Below are 16,750 nucleotides of genomic sequence, written 5' to 3' on the forward strand. Positions count from 1 at the left end.
ATAATAATGAAATAAAATAAAACAAAATAAAAGGTTATAAGATAAAGCAAAACCTAACACATCAGAATTGGACAAAACTAACAATCACAAGGAAAAGAGCACAAGAAAATGCACAAGAAACAGATACAGTTGCAGAGAACTTCTCATTCACACACTCACAATCCGATAACGACACTAACCTGGAAGCCACAATGTATACGCAAAAGACCTGTAGTGTAAATAGAGAGAAAAATAATATAATATAATACAAAATTTAATATAAATAATAATATAAAAATTTTAAAACAAAACAAAAGAAAAAGGTCTCAACACAGCATTATGTAACAAGGAGCTTTCAAAGATGCCACTGAGTTTACTTTCAATTGGCCGTCTACTGTTAGGCATGTGGTCTACCATTAAGCGTAATTTGTTTCCTCACTGAGACTCCCTTGGAAAAAATTAAATTACATTTGCAAGTGGTTATCAACTGGAGATCGTTTCCTGGTTAGGGATGGGGCTTATATCCATCTGGCGCAGGCCTTTGCCTGTGTATGCCGCTTCCGTCTCTGTGAGTTCAGATGTGTGCTGATCAGGTTTATTAGAAGGCCTTGTTTATGGTGGGCACGCCTTTAATCCCAGCACTCGGGAGGCAGAGGCAAGCGGAGCTCTGTGAGTTCGAGACCAGCCAGGACTGGCTCCAAAGCTGCAGACAAACCCTGTCTTGAAAAACCAAAAAAGAAAAAAAAAAGAAAGGAAGGAAGGAAGGAAGGAAGGAAGGAAGGAAGAAAGAAAGAAAGAAAGAAAGAAAGAAAGAAAGAAAGAAAGAAAGAAAGAAAGAAAGAAAGAAGAAGGCCTTGTTTTGTTGGTGTCCTCCATATTCTCTGGCCCTTTCTGCCCTTTCTTCTGCAGGGTTCCCAGAGCCCTGAGGGACTTGATGGAAGCATCCCATTTAGAGCTGAGTGTTCCAAGGTCTCTCACTCTCTGCCTATCTGACTGTGGGTCTCTGGACTTGTTCCTATCTGCTACAGGAGGAAGCTTCTCTGATGATGGCTGAGCAAGGCGCTGATCTATAACAGAATGGCATCTGGAGTCATTTTATTGCCACTTTTGTTTCGTGTTTTGTTTATTGTTTTGCTTTGGTTAGAACGGAAGTATTTGGGTTTTTCCTAGGTCCCTGGGTTAGCCAGTCTCAGTTCTTCATCATCAAAGCAGTGTTGAGCAGAGTTCCATCTTAAGCAGTGTTCCCTCAGTCAAATCAGATACTCATTGGCTCCTCCCACAAAGTTTGGGCTGCCGTTTCGCTAGCATTACTTGCAGGCAGGAAACCACTGTAGACAGAAGAGTTCGCGGCTGGGTTGGTGTTTACTTTTCTCCTTTGGTTCCTGAACCAAAGATGCTAGAGCGGGGGTGGGGGTGGGGGGTGGGGGGGGTGTCTAAAAGCAGGTTAGCTGATATAGCAAGACACATAGTAACTGTATACAACTTCTCTGGGCTCGGGTCTCAGATGGTATAAAAAGGAGAAAGGCAGCTGAGCCAAGAATTCCTCAGTCTGCATCTTGTCTATGGATGCAATGTAACCAGACACACTGTAGCCTCAAGCTACGAGCCACAATGAGCTCCTCTCCCTTCTGTTGCTTTTGTTCCTATGTCATTACAGCAACAGGAAAAGTAACTAAGATACCCTGTCAGCAGCGTTCTCCGTTCAGGCTCTCCTTGTGAATGAATTTGCACCACACACGCTGGAGCTTTCAATGAATGGGTAGGCTTTTGCCCTTGAAGGTTCTTCCTTTACAGTTTCAGTGCAAGTGGGAGATTTCTTAACTGCTAATCCATTTAAGAATTATAAATGCTTTCTTCATACTTTCCACTCCACAAACTTTAAACTTGATCAGAACTAGAAAACTACCAGGGCCACAGATTTCACTTGAAGCTCTAGTTGCTTGGAACAGATGTGTACATTAAAATAGAGCATTCTATTCAAGGTCACTAATATAGCAGGTGCACAGGAAGTGCTCAGTCAGCATTCTAAAACGCCTTCCTTCATAGTATGTCAGAAACAACAAAAATATAGTCATAGGAATGGTTTCCATGTAAGTCTTTAAAAATATGTTAGTAATTTCGAACACGCCAGTTAAGGATCAACATGAGCTCCATGCTAGCCTGAGCTGTATAAAAAGTCCTTACATCAAAAAAAGATAAATAAATAAACATCACAACTACAATAACAAATAACCTATCACCCAAGTACTTAGGAAAGTTCTTGATATCATACTTTATAAGTTCTATAGATTCTCACTGATAAATTACTTCAATTTATGTGTCTGTGAGGTGAGGTCATTTTGACTTCATGGTCTACATTTCTTATAACTTTACAAAAACAGCAAGAAATGCATAGTTCAGTGGAAAGGATTTTCAAATATTTTATAATAAACATATTAGCCACAACAGATTTTAAGACTGTCTGAGACACACACAACTACAGCGAAAGATCTGTCTCCTTGACACATGGTTCCTGATGGTCCAAAGTCCAAACAGCTCTGAGCTAATGGTCATGGGACTAAGTGAGAGTATGTGGACAGAAGAGGAGATGTAGTCACAACCCACAAGAACCAACCATAAAGTGTTAGGAGGCAGTAAGAACAACAAAGTCTCAAAAACTAACCATTGGAATGCCAGGTACAAGGACCAGGATGTTAGGTGAAATGAGCGATACTTCTGGAATGTGTTTAAGAGGAAACTACAAGCAAAACATTGGTTGATTAAGAGAGTGGTGAACAACTAAATTTCTTTTCTAATAAGCCATTATTACTATATAAAATATGGGTAAGATTTAGAGATGGGCTAAATGACAAAGTTATCTGTTCTTATGTTGAGAGAGAAAGCATCAACTTCAAACTTTCATGGAAAAAAATGAAAAAAAAATCTCCCATGATATACCAGCAATTGCCAGTTGTCAGAACATGGACCAAGAATGAAATCTCCTGGGAGGAATTCTGAGTGTTTGTTAGAAAACTCCAAGAAAACGAGACGAGAGTTCTGTGACCTCGGCTTGGAATTGTTCTTGGAATGTGATTTCCTGCTCCTCCTGGTACAGCAGATAGGAGTGGGCTGACTCCAGATTATTGCCTATAACCGGCTACTGTTAATTGTTTATCTGCCTCTATGGAAAACATGGTTCCCTCATGGGTGACTTATCCTTGGGATTCTATACATCCTGAACTCATGAGAGCTCTTGAACCTGAGAACTCCGGTGACCTTTCTTAACCCTCAGAGTGTTAATTGGTGATCTGAATCAAGTTGGATATTGTTCCCCTCAGTTTTAGGTTCCATTCTCCCGTGTTCCATCACCTGTAGAGCAATAAGTAGTCGGTAAGCAGGATGTATCTTCCATGGGACTATCATTAGTGTGGGGTTCCCTACAGAAAGAGCCCAAACTGCCCTTTGTGCATTTTACTGTGCTCTGAATCCATCCTCATCACAGCCCATTCAACCACACTTCATCTTCCTGTCATAGCCATACACTGGGGGTAACATCTGTCATGGTCCAGCCTCAATGGGGTTCACACATTCCAGGGTAGGGGCGTGTGGGTTAGAAAAGTTAGGCAGGAGAAACAAAGATACGAAAGAAATAAAAAGACATAGGATAGAACAGGAGGACTGTCCAGAGAATACTGAAAACTGAATATGCCTGTGTTTATTTTCCGTATGCTTATAAACCCCAACTCACAAAGGGGGGAAGATGGCAAAGAATGCTTTAACATGACTCAAAGGACAAACAGAACAATTACTTGTTTCAATACTTGAGACATCAAGCCACTATTTCCTCAATTAAGCATTCTGATGTTTTAGGCAGGACATGCAGTGACTACATCTGAGACCAAGTATCCTGTAGGCAGCCACTCCCTGGATCAAACCTCCTGTCTTAAAAATGAAGGAGCAGAAACAGACTTGAATTCTCTGACCTTTGGTCAAGGTAGAGCAGAACTACCTCTATGGGCCATCTTAATATCCAAAACACCAACTAGCTACACCCTAGGTCAGGATATCTTGTTTCTAGCCACTCCTTAAGTCAGACTTCTTGGAAATACTTTCAAAGATCAAGAGTGGGTTTACGCTGTCTGACCCACTGTCAAGGTGGGGCAGATCCACTTCTGTGGGCCACCACATCTTTCTTAGTGGATGCAGAAGAAATCATAAAAACTAATAATAAAACCGCTCACAAACAGAAAAGTAAAAACTAACTACACAATGTTTAGAATCATGGTGGCATCAGACTTATGAGATCAGCAATGAGTGTTGGAAGGCCGTGAAGTAACGTTGTCAAGGAACCAAATGCCTATCTATATTATGTTCATGGAAAAAGACTATAAGACAAATAAGGATTTATGGAAATCTAATTAATGCAAAAACTGTGTCAGGACTCTAGGCAGAAGCATTAATGTTTTAAATTATTATATAAATTATCCCTGGAAAACTATAAATTCAAAGCAACCCTTAAGAAAAAATAGCACATGGATTATTTACGGAGCTTGGCAAGTTATTTCCAAAACACAGATGGAAGTGAAAATAGGCAAATCATAAAGGAGAGGACATGACTAAGTAATTTGTTAAAGAAACCTTCATGTCATGTCTGTCAGTATAGGCAAGTTATACTTATTAAATATCTAAACATTCAATAAATATATACCAAGTAAAATGTCATCTTGACACCAGAACAAGCTCAGAAAGCAGCACAGGAAACAAAGGTAAGAATCATGTGCAAAAGCAAATAAGTCTAAGGATAAAGTGATACTCAAATAAAAACACAAATTAGTATTTAAACTTTGTAGTGAAAATGGTTACTGGCTATGTAATGAAGCTGCTAGGGCACATCCTACTGTTATGAACACAAGGCAATATCAGAACAAATAAAAGAGGTAAGTGCTGGTTATAGAACAAAGTAAGTCTTCACAATATTTTGGAGATGAATGACCTTCCCATTTGAACCAGAAATCTGGAAAACATGTACAAGTTAGAAATTTAGGCTCACCAAAATTTAGATTTTCTGTGTACCAAATAAAAAAGAAATTTTAAAGATAAAGACAAAGAGCAATTAGGAAATAAAGCTTACATTATGCTAACAAAAAGAAGATAACAAAGACAGACCATTCTATGCCAGCCACATGGGACTCTCTCCCAATAAACACACCTTTAAGCTACATACCAAAGAAGGAAAGATAGTGTTCTTCTGTTCATCTCATATGAATATTGTTACCAGAAATAACTAAACCATCCAGGCAGACACTTGTAAAATTGTTGTTGGACTCTATGTTACCCATGGAACACTGCATGGCCAGAGACTGAGATTATACATTTCTGCTCTTTGTAAAATAAAAACCAGGCCTGGCATGATGGCTTAGTGAGTAGAGGTATTTATCTACCAAGGCTGGCATGCTAAGTTCCCTCCCTAGAACCTATGTGCTGGAAGGAAAGAAGAACCAACTCCTGGAAGTTGTCTCCCAATGACAACACAGGTACATAAGTGCCATGTATGCACACACACACACACACACACACACACACACACACACAATAAACAAAGTACAAACTATATATAAAATATGTGTGTGCATGTGTATCAAATGGTGTGATTAAATAAAAACACTCTAAGTTTGAAGATGAGATGTAAGACACAGAAACATCTCTCCTCTCAGGTGACTTCAACTTGTGTCAAGTTAACATAAAACTGACCAGCACACTTGCCCACACACTAGATAAAATAGTTTTTAATGGGTTCGAACACTGGGATCGCCTTGAGAGTTCTGTCAGAAGACTAACACCTGGGTGCAATACCTTGAGAATCTAATCCAGCCCATCTGGTGGTCAGCATGGGAAAAAGAATGTCTTCAAACATTCCAGGTGTCTTCGTTAGGGTTACCCCGACTAAAAGACTCAGCATGTGGTTTTAATGCAGTCATACTCAACATTGAGGACCACTACCTTAGAGGTGAAAACATAAACTCCTTGGTGCATCTTAGAAGAACTCAGTTGTAAACTATATAAAACAAACTACAGAGGAAAAAAAATCAAGAGTACTGATGCAAGGGCAGTGGACCATATGCAAATAACGTAATCAGTGTACGAGGGCCCAACGAGGTCTAGGGTGATGGGAAAACCAGCATACCTATGCTAAAAACAGCAACACACATAAGAACATGAAAGGAAATGACACACCCAGGATCTGGAGTCCATGTTTAGAACAGAGAAGAAAAGAAGGGGGAGGAGAAAAGGAAGAAGGAAAAGAAGATGAGGAGGAGGAAGAAGGGTCGATGGGGTGCCTATGGCATTGGGCCTTTTGTCCCTGGCCTCCTATTACATCCCCTAATTCCCAGGGAGGCAGGTGCTATCAGGTAGCTATAGCTCTCTCTATTTCACAATGAGGAGCTGCCTCCGAGACATGATAGGACTCACCAAGGTTACCCAGGGCCCACACTTGAACTAAAGTTCACATCCCACACTCTATTTTGTCCAGATTATTAATGGAATTACTAAAAACAGACTTAAAATCCATCAACGTGACAACTCCTTCTTCCCATGAGATAGGCACTCACCCTTATCATGTGCTAGCTAGCATTTGACTCACTGTCTACCTCTCCGTGTCTGAATGAGGCCAGGAAAATTATGCTAATTTTATTACTAAGACCATAGACTTTCACATTAAGCTCAAAATCATCATTTTAAGAGAGTTAATTCTACTGTAGAGACACAGGCTAGATTTTCTGCAAGCTCTGTAAGGATGTTACATTTATAACCTAACTCCCCTTACTCACGCCACGGATGTTGGATTTCTTTCTTTGCCATTTGAAGATTTGGCTTATTAACCACACTTAGTCACATAAGTGACATGTCCCCAAGGCTGCTTTTCTTCCACACAACGCCTCGCTTTCTGTTCTCCCTTGCTCTGAAGCTGCCCTTACATCTGTGCTAAGTAAAAATGATTGTGTCAACCTGAACATGAAGGTGGTGTTTCCGTCATTCAAGTAGCTTTGGATTTATGTCACTTTGATCTAATCATTTAGTACCAGAAGCTTCCAAGAGCTGCTTTAGAATTTTCCATCAATACATATTTTATAAGTCCATACGCTTGCCTGGATTATAGTCACATTCTTGAAATTAATTTGATGCCTCTGCCCCTCTGGTCATCATCCATCTTATTTGTAAATGTCACTACTTCTCAGAGCTCTCTTCCTTGGAAACTAAAAATACAAATTCCATTCTTGCTGTGTTCTCCCTCTTCGGTGAGTCAGTTTATTCTGACCTCGATCCTCTCACCTTTCTGCAAACCGTGAACCCACAATCTGAGCCATCCTGCTCCATGCCTGTTCTGTCTGATTTGCTTGTACCATATTGGTTTGGCTCTTGGCTGGGAAGCACAGGAGGTGGTATTTGAGGACCCCTTTCCTCCTCCTCCTCCTCCTCCTCCTCCTCCTCCTCCTCCTCCTCCACCTCCTCTTCCTCCTCCTCCTCCTCCTCCTCCTCCTCCTCCTCCTCCTCCTCCTCTTCCTCTTTCTTCGAAATAGAAGCAATCTAACTTCCTCAGCCCTGAATCAAAGATGTTGTCTCCTGCTTGGGGCCTTTGATTCACTAAAGAGCTGAACATTCCCATAGTTACTCCCCAGCCTTCTGATTTCCTGGTCAGACTGAATGTCAACTGTGCCTTTCAGTATGCGACAGACACAACATTGTGACTGTATCGGAGAGAAGAGATGGGGTAGTGTGCAGACCTCCTCCCATGACTCTGTCCATTTGATTAGTTGGCGCTCAGAAAAAGACTCCACGTTGCTGGCTTTCAAAGGCCCTGAGCCTAAAGCAAGAAATTACTGGCCAAAGAGATAATTTGTACTCTAGAAGAAACCTCAGGCATCAAGCCCGGGAAAAATGCCATCATGTTAATCATTGAACACAGAGTGAAAAGGAACAGGATAGTGGAGGTGGACAAACGGCTGGAAAGCCAGTCCGTAGCAGAATTCACCTTTCACTAGCCTGGTAAGAGTGTCTGAGGAAGCAGCAGTCACTCCACCCCACCTGTGAGCTCTGTCCCTGGCTTAACTCTTCATATTCACACCCTGTTTATCCACATAAAACTCCAGATATGTGCCCATTGCTCTGGGAGGAGATGGAGGTCCCAGGGAGCATACATTTTTAAGAGTAAAAATGAAAAGAAAACACAACAGAGGAGTCACAATGAGGGGACGTGATCAGAAGGATGAGAGTCCAGGAGAAGACATTGTTAAGGTCGCATTTGCACAATGCCAAAAAGGAAAGAGCTCTAGGAGTTCTTGCTACCATGTTCCCCATGGATGCCAACAATGACATTGTTCTTGCTCTCAATGGGGATGATGAATGATCTCTGAAAAGCTGAACATAGACTCAAGGGCACTGTATTCATGCAAACAATTCTCAAGCTAATTTGCACAGCTAATTTCTTAGAGCAAATAAACTATTCCAAGTTTTCAGTGCAAGATGTGTCAAAGGAGAGAAAACAGCGAGGCTTCGGTCTCATCATTGGATCCTGTGGCTACCACAGCTTTAGACCCTGAGAACCGTCCAGAAGTCTGCAGAAATTCATCACTGAGAAAATCAAGTGCACAGAAAACTTGCTCTCAGGAGAAAGATATTGCCCACTGATTGGTGCAAAGGAGAGGACAATTTTGCTTCCAGCAAATGCTGACTCTACACTGGGTTAGATGGGGTTAATGATAGAGTATTCAGTGGGCAGAGGGACATACCAGCACAGGGAAATTCTGTTAACCGTGATTGAAATGAGCATTTCAGAAGCCTGTGCAGAACACTCCATTCATACCTAATAGAGAAACGAGATGAACTCTGAAGTCATTCATTGCTCATTGATCCAAAGGAAGATCTTTATTAGCTGGTTATCCTGGAGACAGAATGATATGTTGCTTTGCATAGTCTCCATAAATTTTATGTGTATATATATATCACGCTGCTCAAAAAGTCAGGGGACCTCCCAAACCTAGTTATTTTTGCTCCCAGTAAAGGTAATAGCAGCTTTTGTTTCTGCTTCCTGAGAGATACCTTTCACCTCTGTTGATCACAGTGGGCAGCTTATAATGGTCCTATGGCTGAAATCATGACAGGATCGGAGGTTGTTACATGATAAAAGTCAGACTTCTTTTTGTCACAGGTGCCAATTTTTTTTTCATTAGAGTGAAGCCTTCCCCATCTTATTTCCCCTGATGCTCAGCGACTTAGACCATCAGCAAAATGTCAAGAGTTTTTAAGCCAGTATTTGTCATTATCATACTAACGAGGGACTACAAAGGACTGCGTAGTGACTTCTTCATTGTCCCAGCTGGCCGTTGACCAAAGACACTTAGTCATAGAATATGTTTAAGGGACTATCTTCTCTGTATATATTGTGCATGTGTATATATTATATTTTGTATGTATGTAACATATTACCAAACTGAAAAGGTCTCTGGGAAGCTATGGTATTGATTAGGAGCCAAGGCAGCAATGAAGAGAAGGACAGACAAAAAAAAAATGAATAAATGCCTGCTGACACTTTCACTTTTAATGTTCCAGGGAGCGATTCCATACACCTTTACACGGCTTCCCCTGGGTGGCGGCACACTGCAATACCTACATACGGTCAGTAAGACATTCTGCAAAGGCTATTGAGATTAACACAGTGCACTGGACTAATTCAGGACTTGTGTTTCCTTTTGGATTTTTAGTTAAGAATAAGAGCGCTTATTAAGTTCTTCAGTTTTATCACAAGCATGGACTTGCATGTCCACAACCACAGGCAAAGCACACAAAAGCTGCAGAGAAGGGATGTTTATATCAGTCTTCTCCACCCACACCCAGATAACTCCACTCCTTTTCAAATGACATGTTCCTCATTTTGGTAACTCATCAGGACTGGACAATAGAATCATACAGTATGCAACCTTTAGGGTTGAGCTTTTTAATTGAGTATGATTTCCTCGAAACTGGCCCAAACTGTTGTGTACATCAAGTGTTTGTTCCATTGTATGTCTCTGGAGTAAATGCCTCAGAGTACAATATCTAAGGCTATGCTAATTAAATGTTTGCTTTCAGAAGAAAGTGCCCAGCTGTTTTGCAGAGCCACTGTCCTGTTTTCCATTCCGACGTTCCATGTGTAAGCACTAGTGTCTTAGGATCTTGCAGCTCTGGAGGCTGTCCCACTATTTGCTAGTCTTTCCCAGTGCTGATATGTGTACAGTACTGTCCTGTTCACTGCTGCCCTTCCTGAGGACCTAGGGACACTGAATGTTGTTTCATCTGCTGGTTTCCCATGTGTAGAACCTCTTCAGTGAACTGTTTGCTACTGTCATAGTTCATGTTTGTTGCATGGGGCCGCTTGTTTGTCCTGGCTGCCCAGAACCGAAATAATCACACAGAAACTGTATTATTTAAAACACTGCTTGGCCCATTAGCTCTAGCTTCTTATTGGCTAACTCTTATATTAATTTAACCCATTTCTATTAACCTGTATATCACCATGTGACAGTGGCTTACCGGCAAAGATTCAACATGTCTGACTCTGGCTGTTCCATGGCATCTATCTGACTCTGCCTCCTTTCTCCCAGCATGCCATTTAGTTCCCCCACCCCCAACCTACCTAAGTTCTGCCCTAGCAACAGGCCAAGGCAGTTTCTTTATTCATTAATGGTAATCACAGCACACAAAGTTCCCTCCATGATAGAAATAATTTATTCTCCTTTACCTCAAGACCTCACTTGCAATGCAAAGTCAATAATTATTCATGCACTCTTCTTCCAAGGAGGTTAATACCCACAAGATGAATCAGAATGTTCAAAGACATTTATACTAAGTCCTTATTGACCCTACACAACCATCCAATGTCATGGGAGTAATTGCAGTGTGGCCCATGATTATTGTCAGCTATAGCATCAGTGGGCACATCACCAATGTGGTAAATAATAATAATAATAAATGTTCATAAATAGAAAGCATTCGGTCCTACTGCCACTCATCATAAGCTAGCCTTTGTGTACAATGAATGTGCACATTAAAAATACTGAGCAGAAAGTAAATAAAGAGTGAGAAAAGGTTTGAAGACAGACTAGTCCTTTCCCTATTTAAAGCTACTCTGTTCCTACAATTTGAAACTATACATGGGGCTAAACGTTTTGAAAGATGCCCCAGGCTAAAGAGAATACCATGGCACACAGGGAGTAAGGGGAGGAGTCTTCCTATCCATGTGTTGTCTTTCAGTGTGTCCTCTACCTCCCTGGTACAATAAGAAAAAACTTGTCTCCCCAGGAACACTGCTCAAAGTGACAAGCCATGGGCCTCTAGGTTTCTACTTCAATTATTTCTTTTAACACAACAGAAATATTTCCGATTCATTTTCTGGTTGTTTACATACCAGATGATTACACACTAGGGTTGCGACCACCAGATCAGCACTGTGTCCTCATCATTAGTTTCAGTTGTTGCAGAAAAGACCAAGGCTAAAATGTAGCCGTTCCCTTCTCTTGTGTTCCCTTCCTGTTCATTCAACCATCTGAGCATACATCATGGATTTCTCTCTTAAGATTGTTTTTTCTCTTCTTCGGTCTTATTCTTTATGATCCTCATAAATAGGAGCCACATAGAATATATGATTCGGGTCTATTTTTGTTTACACCTAATTATTTTGAGATCCATCTACTAATGAATTAGGGTGCTTCACTAATTTATTCTTTCTTGTTGCTGGACAATATTCCATTGTGTGATGAGACCACACTTCACTCACCCATTCCCACAGGGGGTCATTTCAGTTGCTTCTAACCTGGAGTCATTACAAATAAGGCTGCTAGAAGAAGGCTCGTGAGATCCTTATTGTAAGCACGTGTATTTCTTCTCTTTACTAAATACCTACAATTAGGATCACTGGTTTTGCACAATTTTTTATGTGCCTCCAAGTGATCCCTATTTCATCACTCTTTGGGCTTTATATTAGCTGTTCTAGCATATATAGAATAGTCCCTTAGCATGGCTTTCCTTTTCATTCCTCAATAATTATGTGTAATGATTTTCTGTGCTTATGGGTCATTTGTCTACCACTCTGTGATGTATCCACGTATTTTGTCCAAATCTTAACTGAACAGGTCACCTTTTCTGATTGTTGTTTGGGCCCATCCATGTACATCTTGTCCTTGGTCTAACTCTCTACTGTCTTGATTATCATGACTGTCTGGGAGGTGTGAAATCAGCTGGAATAAGCATTTCATTGTTTCTTTTTCAGAAGTTATTTGGGTAGTATATTTTTCTTCCTTCTGTATAAACTTTAAAAACATTTTATAATTAAATAATGCTGCTAGAATTCTAGTGTGAACCCACATAAATCCTTCAATAAACATATTATAATATACTTGGTACTTTTGTATTATTGTAAATAGAATCCTAATTTTTCCAAATTGTTCATACATAAAATGCAGTTGAAGCTGGGCAGTGGTGGCTCATGCCTTTAATTCCAGCATGCAGGAGGCCAAGGCAGGCAGATCTCTGTGAGTTCAAAGCCAGCCTGGTCGACAGAGCTAGTTCCAGGACAACTACAGCTAGGGCTATTACAAAGAGAAACCCTACCTTGATTTTTTTGCATATTGATTTCATACTCTTTAACTTATAAATTTCAATAGAGATTTTACTGATGCCATAGTGTTATCTGTGTACCTTTGCTGTCTCTAGATGAGAAAAATTTTAAATATTCTTGCTAAACTCATATCAGTTCCTGTGGAGTCTTTAGGAGAGTGTGCCACCTCTCACTGATTCCTAAATACACAGTCATGTCCCAACTACATTTTTCCCAATTCTTATATCTGGTGTATTTTATTTTCTCACCTCTAATAGTATGCTAAACTACAGACATTTTTGCCTTGTGTTTGGTCTTAGAAAGAATCAAGGTGTATTAATTAAATGTAAGGCTATTCCTAGAGTTTGGAGTGGTAGGGGCCCTTTACGAGGTGGAGGGAACGTCCTTCGATTTTTCCAGGACACTGAGTGTTGCTAGATGCCTTCACTACATCGATCAAGATGATTCTATTACTTTCTCCTTTTTCCCTTTAATGCAGTACTCACACTGATCCATTTTTTAAATAGAAAGCTCAACCTTGCTTTCCTGGAACCAATCCACTTAATCATGATTTACTACCCTTTTAAAATATTACTGGATTGAATTTGCTAATATTTTGTTAAAGATTTTTATGTCTGTTGTCATAAAGGGTCCCATTTTCTTGTTTTGGTTTGGTTTTGACAGATTTTAACATCCAGACTACACTTGCCTTTAAATTGGGAACTATTCCTCTCTACATAGTTTTCCCATTAAATATGTCCTCCACAAAAGTTTAGTCTTGGCCTGGGGTTTTTCTTTATGAAATGGTTATTAATCACACATTGCATTTGCTTAATGATAGAATAATACATTTTCCTATTTTTGCCAATTCTGCCAAATCATTTTTAAGGAACTTTTTCTTTTGTCTACTTTGATAAACTTAATCTTTAAAAAAATGTAAGTCCCCTCTTATCAGTTGCACTGGGGTCTGTAGTAATGTCTCTTCATTCATGGTGTTCCGGTTTCTCACTCTTCTCTAAAGAGGTCTGTCATTGATGTTCAAATGTCCAGCTTTTAAATTTCTGGAATTTTTCACCAATTTATTCACCAATTATATTCACCAAAATATTCACCAATTTTCTATTTTACTGATTTCTACTCTATTAGCTTCAATTTTTTTTACTTTTTTTTGTTTTCATCTTTTACACAATTTTTAAAGTAGGAGTTTAGGCCATGGATTTAGGCTTTCTGTTTGAGCATAACCACGAAAGCTGTAAGTGGCCTTCTAAGCATTCCTCTTGCTGCATCAGAAGCTGTTGCCATGTGCTCGCTGTGGGTATAGTCTGTATTGCAAATAGCATCCTCTCATGAAGTCTTGCACTCTGTACTTTCACGGGTTCCATTTAGCCCTTGTCTTGTGTTCCTCTAGCCTTATCCTATAACTTCCACATGTTGTGGAGGCCTCATCACACATTTCTTCATGTTTATTTAAACTCAATACTATAAAAAGTTTAGTGTAGCATATAAAAAGAAGTTTAAAAAAGCAGTTTCTGTACATCACCCACACATGTTTATCTTTTCTGACACCCCACATTTCTTTTTGCAGATCTTGGGTTCCAGTTGGGTCTTTGCATCTAATTTCCATCAGTGTAAAAGACTTCTGTATTTCTCACAGGTCAATTCTGCTTGAAGTTTGTGCCTTCCAATTTCTCTGCTGAACTCTCAGATCCAAAGTCTATTTTCACCTGAATACAATATTCCAGTTTGGTCGATGATGGTATTTTATTTGTTTGTTTGTTTTTGTTTGCTGTTTGTTTAATTTTAGTGGATAAAAGATTGATGCTTTGTTTTCTGTCTCCATCACTTCCTGGAGAGAAGCCAGCAACAATTTTTCACCTGTATACCTGGTCTTGGTAGAGATGCTCTAAAGTTTTGCCCTGTGACCCTGGTTTCCTGGTTTGTCTTTGAAGAACTGTGCTACTTTCTTTGTGTCATTCTGTATCATTGGTCACATCATGAACTGCCTTGGGGTCCAGGGTTTTTGCTCTCATTTCCTGGCCCACTCTTAAACTACTCTCTGGGCTCAGTAGAGATGGAGGTGGGAGACAAAAACTGATGGTCAAGGGGTAGCAAATGGGGGGTAGTGGTTTAACCAGCAGAGTGGTGGGGGTTCAGGGAGGAAGGTATTAGTTCAGCTATTAAAGAGGGAGTAGTTAGTCAAGGAAAGGAAGGTGGCTGGGGGAGGGAGTGGTAATTAAGGGGAGGAGTGATAGTTAAGGAAAGAAATGGTAGTTAAGGGAAGAAATGGTAGTTAAGGGAGCCAGTGGTAGTTAAGGGAAGGATGGTAGTTAAGGAAAGAAATAATTGGTAGTTAAGGGAAGAAATGGTAATTAAGGGAGGCAGTGGTAGTTCAAGGAGGGAGTGGTAGTTCCATCTCATTCAAAATTTGGTCCTTTTCTTGTTACTAATCCATTATGCCACACAAAGATCCACAATGTAGTTAAAGCTAGTTTGGGCTTTCCAATCCTGGGCATGGCAGATCTTCTCCCCTTCCTGGGCATAGCAGTCTCAGTGAGGAGGGGGAGCCACTGTGGGTCATGTCTCACGTGAATGGCTTGCCACTTCCTGGAGTTGGATTTAAATCCTGGCACTGAGGAAGGAGTGTATTCAGAGTTCAAGGACAACCTGAGCTTATATAATGAAGCTGTCTCAAAAATAAAGGAAGTATTCCGGGACCAGAGCCATGCACTCGTCATCCTGTGGACAGGATTCAAGTACAGTTCTCAGCATGCAAACTAGCCGGTTCATAGTGCCCTGTTAACTCCAGTTCCAAAGAGATCCAAGCTCTCTGGCCTCTGCGGGTACCCACATTCATATGCACAGATCCACAGACATAATTTCTTAAAATATTATTCTACACATTCAAATAACATGTGAGCAAATCCTCATGTCCCCGTGACAGTGATTCATGCATTGAAAATCACCATCTCTAACCCTGGTTAGATTTCTCACTGAGAAGCCTTACAGTATGAGCCAGGAGAATGAGCTCTGCCTGAATGACCTGTCCCCTCTCTGGTTTACAAAGGGGTCATCTTTGAAAGTTTGATTAACTGTGTTTCCATTCTCTCACTCACAGTCCATACTCATGTTCAAACAAGCTGAACCTTCGCGAATGTTCCTGGCATCCCTAAGCAATCAATAAACCCTAGGATGTTGTTAGGGATGATGCATCTGCCTCCATTGCCCCTTACCACCTTCAGGGACACACACTGGTGAGAAAGATGACCACTAGCTGCCTGCTGGAGGGGGCAAGCTTGAAAGCCATAAGCAGTTCAGTGTGAGCGCGCTAGCTGCAAGAGAAGCTAGTGTCGGTGACCCATTTGGCCATCCCTGGAGGCCACTGTCCACCTTCCCAGATGAAGGAGTGAACAAGTAAGCACAGGGAGACTTCCAGAGGCCAGTCCCCACCTCCCATCATCCTAGAGAGTGGAATCAAGGAGCAGAACCAGACACTCTGCACACTCTGTGAACAATGAGGACATGCAAAAGCCTGTGAATGAGGTCACATAAAATGTAGGGATAAGTCCCGCCCCTTGGGGGGCGTGTTCGCCTCGGGCTAATGTTTGCCTATAAATTTGGAGAGTGTGCTCCCAGCCATCCCTTCTGCTTTCCTGGTCTCAGCAGGAACAGTGGTTCTGTAAGTCTATTTCGCCATTAAAGCTGTTTATATATTTTTACAATCTGTCTGCATTTGTTTACGCCGATACAATAAAAGCTTAGCACTGACCTGAGTTAGGTCATGCACTGTCCACTTTGGGGAAATAAGCAGTTGAGAGATGAAAAGAGCTCTCAGAATATGCTCATACGCTGTGGGTTTCAGGTTCCTAGCAAAGACTGACACTTTTTTGTAAGACTTTTTTTTTCTTTCTCCTTTTTGCATGGCAGGTAGCTCAAAGGCTTATTTCTGCCAGGGCCAGGCCTGCATGCATGCAGCTCCCTTTCTGACAGATGAGGTAAATATGGCTGATTCTAGGGCTAATGTTAATCCCACCATAAGAGAATAAGACCACTACTGCAAAATTTGAGCCAAATTTGAAGCAAGCTTTATTAGATACTGGCCAGGATGATTGACACTGGTCAGATCCATACCCAGAATGCCCAAGAATTACATTAGTGTGATGT

This window comes from Microtus pennsylvanicus, chromosome 15 (assembly GCF_037038515.1).
Source record: "Microtus pennsylvanicus isolate mMicPen1 chromosome 15, mMicPen1.hap1, whole genome shotgun sequence".
Classification (NCBI taxonomy): domain Eukaryota; kingdom Metazoa; phylum Chordata; class Mammalia; order Rodentia; family Cricetidae; genus Microtus; species Microtus pennsylvanicus.